The sequence below is a fragment of the Phalacrocorax aristotelis genome, chromosome 6 (genome assembly GCF_949628215.1).
Source record: "Phalacrocorax aristotelis chromosome 6, bGulAri2.1, whole genome shotgun sequence".
Lineage (NCBI taxonomy): Eukaryota > Metazoa > Chordata > Aves > Suliformes > Phalacrocoracidae > Phalacrocorax > Phalacrocorax aristotelis.
In genome coordinates, this window is record NC_134281.1 from 36,585,027 (window position 1) to 36,591,174 (window position 6,148).

The 6,148-nt window shown below is 33.7% G+C and overlaps 1 long non-coding RNA gene across 2 annotated transcripts in view; it reads left to right on the forward strand.

The window, feature by feature from the left end:
* LOC142058359 (uncharacterized) overlaps positions 1-5,885 on the forward strand; it is a 160,070-nt gene extending 154,185 nt beyond the window's left edge. Inside the window, exons 4-5 of one of the 2 annotated variants that reach the window (XR_012660933.1) lie at positions 2,707-2,811; positions 5,365-5,885. This is a non-coding gene — a long non-coding RNA (uncharacterized LOC142058359). The remainder of the gene's footprint in view (positions 1-2,706; positions 2,812-5,364) is intronic. The other variant, XR_012660934.1, reaches the window with a different exon arrangement.
* The last annotated feature ends 263 nt before the right edge of the window (positions 5,886-6,148 follow it).

A 6,148-nucleotide genomic window follows, 5' to 3' on the forward strand; every position in this document is an offset into this window, starting at 1 on the left:
ACTATATATATTCTGCAGTTATAAATATATATATGTGTGTCTTCTTTCTAAACAGATATGTGCTTGTTCTCCCTTTTCATAAATAGTATAAAAGCTGTGCCACTACAATTCCAAATGTAAAATCATGCATTCTGTTTACGTCTGGGGTAGATTAAATGGGGGTCTGGTGCTGTACTATCCATGCATTCTTAGTCTTTGACCTTGGAGTTTAGGCAAACTGAGCGTATTCAAAGGCTCTATTAATGGGTATGATGAATTAAAATTCCCACTAACAGTTCTTCCTCCACCAGTTTTCCCTTCACTATTCTCTTAGAGAAGGTATAACTAACTAAGCATTTCTAAGTAGGTTATTTCTGACAAATATATTTTCTACTTAAACTGTGTTTTCATTAAGAATATCAGTTTACACCCTTGATATTAATGACTGAAAATAAGCAGTAGACAAGAATGGCATTATCAAAAATTAATTTTTAATTTCATATGACCAGATTTATCTGTATTTTACAGTAATTTTAACTAATGGAAATTAGGTCAGAAAAAATATTTCCATAAAACTTTGATGATTTAGGGACATATTTTAACTTCTGAGTAGATTTTACTCAGTGCAGGTCAGCTGTTCCTGAGTGAATCAGGCAAACTGCATGTATGAACTTTTGAAAGAAGAAACTACATAAGAAAAACACAGTGTTTGCTTAAAATGTTATTTTTAACTTCATCTTCTACCAATACTTTGCTTTGTGTACAAGCATTTACTTTCTCACTTCTGACCTTAGGTTGTCTTTATTGATTTCCTTTAGACTTGTCTGTTTAGTTAACTGTCACTCATTGATGAAAAGAGAAGTGTTTTGTAAAAGCTTCTTTTAATCTTCAAAATAGTTACAACAGTAAATAAGTTATCACATCTACAGGTTAACAAAAATACACCAAAGTCTTCAGGAGGGGTTAGAACTGTCAGAAGCTCTGTCAGCTCACAGAAATGTCGTTAACATTGCTAGAGCTAAGATTTGTCACTGACAAATAAATCTGAACATGCAATTTAGCAAAACAAAGTAAATTTTTAGAATAATTTATTTTTAGTTAAAATGCTTAGATTTTTTACTCCTAGTATTAATGGCTGCCTAAGGTTCAGAACAATGAAGAACCAGGATCAGTGAACTAAAATTAAGTATAAGTCCACATTTTGTTATGTATATACTTAGTCTTGTTTCAACGTATGTAACTCTTTCCTGGAACTTTCTTTCAATGGGACAAAATGGTTGCAAAGTGTTGGAAATGTGTTTTGGTTTATTACTAGAAGAATGTTTGCTGAGAAAATTCTGCTAAATATAATCCTATGTCTGGAAGGACAGTTATAGGAATCTTAGGGAAAATATTGAAAAATGCAGGCTCATCTGGTAGGAATTTATCTTCCATCAAGTATAGACTCAAACCTGAGTGTTTGCTTCTTAAATTTCACTCTGCTTTGCTTTATTTAACTGATACAGTGTTTCTGACTGTAAATAAATGTCAGATTCCTGATATGTGTATATATATCAGGTTATTACTGATAAAAAATGCAGTGATTTTTGTCATTACACATGAATTTAGTCCCCAGTAAAACTGCAGCTTTTCCTAAACACTTTAAAGATTATAAGCTGCATTTAGATGCTCTTTTCTTATGAAAGTTACTTACAAGATGGAGAAAGAAATTAGCAACATCATGTAACAACACTGACTTATATGGCATGTGCCAACCTTTGGTATTGCAAACGGATCAAGGAGTAAATATACTGCTTGATGTAGTTCTGAGTGTGTCTGTTCTTTGATCTTTGAGTGGCTTTTGCTAGCAACCAGTTATGCTGAATTTAGAAAGGGAAAACTCCCAGGAGTTCTGTTATGAATCGGAATGTAGAATAATTTCTGTCTTAAGATATCCTAAAAGGAGGGAATAAAAACCACAGGATTTTTATTTTGAAAAATGTAGCTAGGAGAAAGATTTGAAATTGCAATTTTCTAATACAGTTAACTCCAGGACAATGCATATATATACTTAGACATTTTTTATAGCACGAAGGATCCAGAATTAGTTCTTATCATTCATTTATATTGTACTGGAAGGGAACAGGAAATATTTACACACAATTTTCTTTAACCCCTTTGTCACCCCTTAAAAAAATATCTGCTCAAGTAGCTAGTGTTTTCTAAACCATTTCATAAAACTGTCTTTACGCAGAAAGCCATCAAATTACATACACAATGACAAAAAATTTTATCTCTTACTAAGTATATCTCCAAGAATAAAGATGACTAAGGCTTAATCAGATGGTAAGTATTTATGTCTTACTATGCCTATCAGAAGAAAATGCCTACTCTCTTAAAACAGAAATGGCTGAACAACTGATTATGTGGGCTTTCCAAAATAGAAGCATATTTCTGATAAATTAGCTGGGATTCAAGAGGTGTTAAGTATGTACCTCTTTTAGGTAGTTATGAAGAGCCTAGTAGGTAATTATTCTAGATGCACTATTCTAGATGCACAACATCTTCTAAAGCCCAAAAATAAAGAACTGTTCTTGCAAGTTTTCTCTTGTGCTTGCACAGAGACCCTTTGATAGGGGAAAGATAAGCTTATCAGCAAGGAGGAATTTGTAGAACAGGTGCATTATTCTCATATTTTACTATTCCCTTTATATTTCTATTTTTTTTTTTCAAAATATGTCTTCACAGAATCACAGAATGGTAGGGGTTGGAAGGGACCTCTGGAGATCACCTCATCCAACCCCCCTGCTCAAGCAGGGACACCTAGAGCAGGGGGCACAGGAATGTGCCCAGGTGGGTTTTGAATGTCTTCAGAGAAGGACACTGCTCAACCTCTCTGGACAGCCTGTTCCACTGCTCTGTCAGCCTCACAGTAAAGGTGTTTTTCCTCATATTCAGGTGGAACTTCTATGTTCCAACTTGTGCCCATTGCCCCTTGTCCTGTTGTTGGGCACCACTGAAAAGAGTCTTGTCCCATCCTCTTGACACCCACATCTTGGTGCAGTTAATTTTATTCTGATGCTGACCATGTGGCATTTGTATGATCTGAATATTTTGTTTGGTTCAACAAACATTTAGGGTCTCTTTTGGGACACACTTGTGTTTTATGATGCTGAAGAAACTTATATATATGCTTGAAGTATTATACAGACGAATGGAATCAAGTATATACATAAACATGTACTTCTGTGATTGCTAAATAGTGCGTGCATAAATAACAAATCAATCTATAGCACTTTGTTCTATATTTTCTTCTTTCAGTACCTCAGATTCTGGCTAGCTCTTAATTTTCTAGCAAAATTATGTAATTACTATTTTTCAAAGGTATCTATGTATATCTCTTTCAAAGTTAACATGTAACTAATACCTTTCAAATATATTTTTCAGCATTTTTCTTTTAAAGCAATACATGTTTTTTCTTTATCCCTCTTGATTAATGAAACGTACAATTATATAGACATTGCTATTTTTACATATATAGAATTGCAAGCTATTTGTTGTGTTTTGGTTTTTTTAAGATCAGTGTTAATGTTTTCTAGGCATTTGGGGGTTTTATTTCATCTGTCGTTTACATATATTGTGAAGTCAGGAGAAAATATGTTTATGAAGCCTCCATTGCAATAGAGCTAGAACTTTTAATCCCTACCACACTGGAATTAATAAATACTATTACAGCTATTTTTGTATATTGTCCAGTATTAGGCATTTGATTTTGCCAGCCAGATCAGGTGAACAAAACACCAAGATAGAAAAACAGTGTCAATAGAACAGATTATATTAATTAATTTTTTAAAAAATTAAGTAAAACAGCAAATTTGAACTCCTGTTATGAAATTAATTCCTAGTTCAAAATTCTTGTTTCAGAACTTAAAATTAAATTATTTCACAAATTTATTTTAAAATTCTCTTGGACTGCAGAAATAAAATATTTGAAACAATAAATACATGAAACAATATGTATGTTTATCCTACATACAGTTACAGCTATTCTGCTACTCAATATCACACAAAATACCCTAGTAGGTCAGAGTGAATAAAACGGAGCTGGGTAAATGCAGAAGACACAAAAAATAAGAGGAACCTTCTGCCTGGTATATGTGTTTGATTTTAGTAGCAGTTGCCTATAAATAGTATTTCAGTAACTTGCTTACTTTAATTCATAAAGATGTAGTTTATTGGGAAATGTTTATGGGGTAGTAGAAGAACATGTGGAGATTCATTTTAGCAAATATTGATTCATCTAAAGATAATATTACAACATAGCCTGATTTATAAGTAGAAATAAACTAAAATCAGTAAATGTAAAAGAAAAGTATATTCATACACTTGTCCTTTTCTATCTGTTTAAAACAACAGCTCTGTTTATACTGTGACCTCCCTTTCCCCTGTCTGCTTTGGAACTCCTTGTCTGGTTCCTTTGAAGTTTATGGAAATATTTCCATTGCGCTAAAATAATTTTTACTATTGAAAGAATATTCTATAACAAAATAAGGATTTACTAGATCTCTGCTTAAAATTGCAGAGGAGTCACTTCTGTGAAATAAACAGGTGTAAAATGCCATGAGATTATTGATTGAGAGAGCTCTGTAGAATTCCCTTGTTTTCCTTCAGGGAAAAATTATAAAACTCTATATATCCTATGTAAATATGTCCATTTAATAATTTCACTAAAATCCACAACCAGCTTTAAGAAAGTGCAGTGGGACTGTAGCTTTCATTTTGATGATCGTATATACCATTGACACAAATACTCTTCTGAGGTTTACTTCCTCTCTGAGAGGTTAAATTCTTGTCTTGTGCATGCACTGTGATACAGGACTACGCTGTCTTTGTTCCACTATTGTACAGACAGAAGAAACCTTCAGATGTCTTGTATCTAACAGTGTGTTTCCCTGATCTAGTGTGTTGGCTCAAATCTGCTGTTTAGTAAACTGGTGGAACAGCTGCATCATTCTTACCTGTCCGTATAGGAAGAAAAGTTTGGAACAGCCTCCCTATCCTATTTGTATTTGGACTGCAAATAGCACAGTTCTAATCTACACTTAATAGTTTCATAAAGCCTGCCCAAAGGTTTTGAAATTAATGAAAGGGCTCCTATTAACTGCCATGGACTTTCACTGAGTACTACTGCAGTGAGAAAGGGATTTTATTTAAGACAAAAGTGAACCAATGAAAGTGCAAGCGGAATTTTCTTCTTTCAATATGATGCACAAGAATGTCATTAGAGTGCTATACAGTATTTTGAATTCTACAGCACTGTTGTTGAAGCTAATTTCACCTAGTAGTATTGTAGTAATAGTATTTCTTTGTTATGGACGTTTGCTGTGTTTTCTTTCACTTCTGCAGGTAGCCATTATTTGCAGCAGTCTGCTCGGAACTCCTTTTACCACCAAAAGATGAACAAATCTTATCAACTGCCCTTTTACCATACTCCTTCTGCAAACAGTAGACCCCCTTTATAGCATTGTATCAAAATGCAGAACAAAACATGAGGCAAAATCTCGCCCAACGTCACTGGACATTATTTAGGAAATAGCATTAGATGCTGTGGTTTTGACAGTCCAACTGAAAGATTAATGAGCAAATGTATTGGGGATGGGGGGGAGGGGGGCGGTTTACCATTGCATACTCAAATGATGATATTCCTTAGTTCTAGCTTCATGATATAAGTTAAAGGAAATACTTCAGGACAGTGGGGAATTTTCAGTCTACTATTACTAATATTATTTATATTACTTTTGAACATAGAAGCAAAATCAGGATGGAGTACTCTATTAGCTTACACTTGGACTAAAGCCATAACCAGAGGACAGACATACAGAAATTGCTTTTGAATGTAAATGAATATTAAAATAAAACTTTTTTTTCCCTTAACCTGTTTACAGTGATTATTTTAAGTGAAGTAGATGCTAGCCATAGCTCATTATTTGCATGATCATGCACAGCAGAAGAAACTGTGAAATATTTTTCAATTTTCCCTTTTGGTTTGCTTACACAGATCCAGGAAGATGAGTGAGTGTTAATCAGAACTCTCCATTTGCACACTATGACATCATGACCAAGATACATGTTGGTTTTGGAGTGGTAATGTGCTCTTGCTTATAGAGACATTTGCAACAGAGACTTCCAC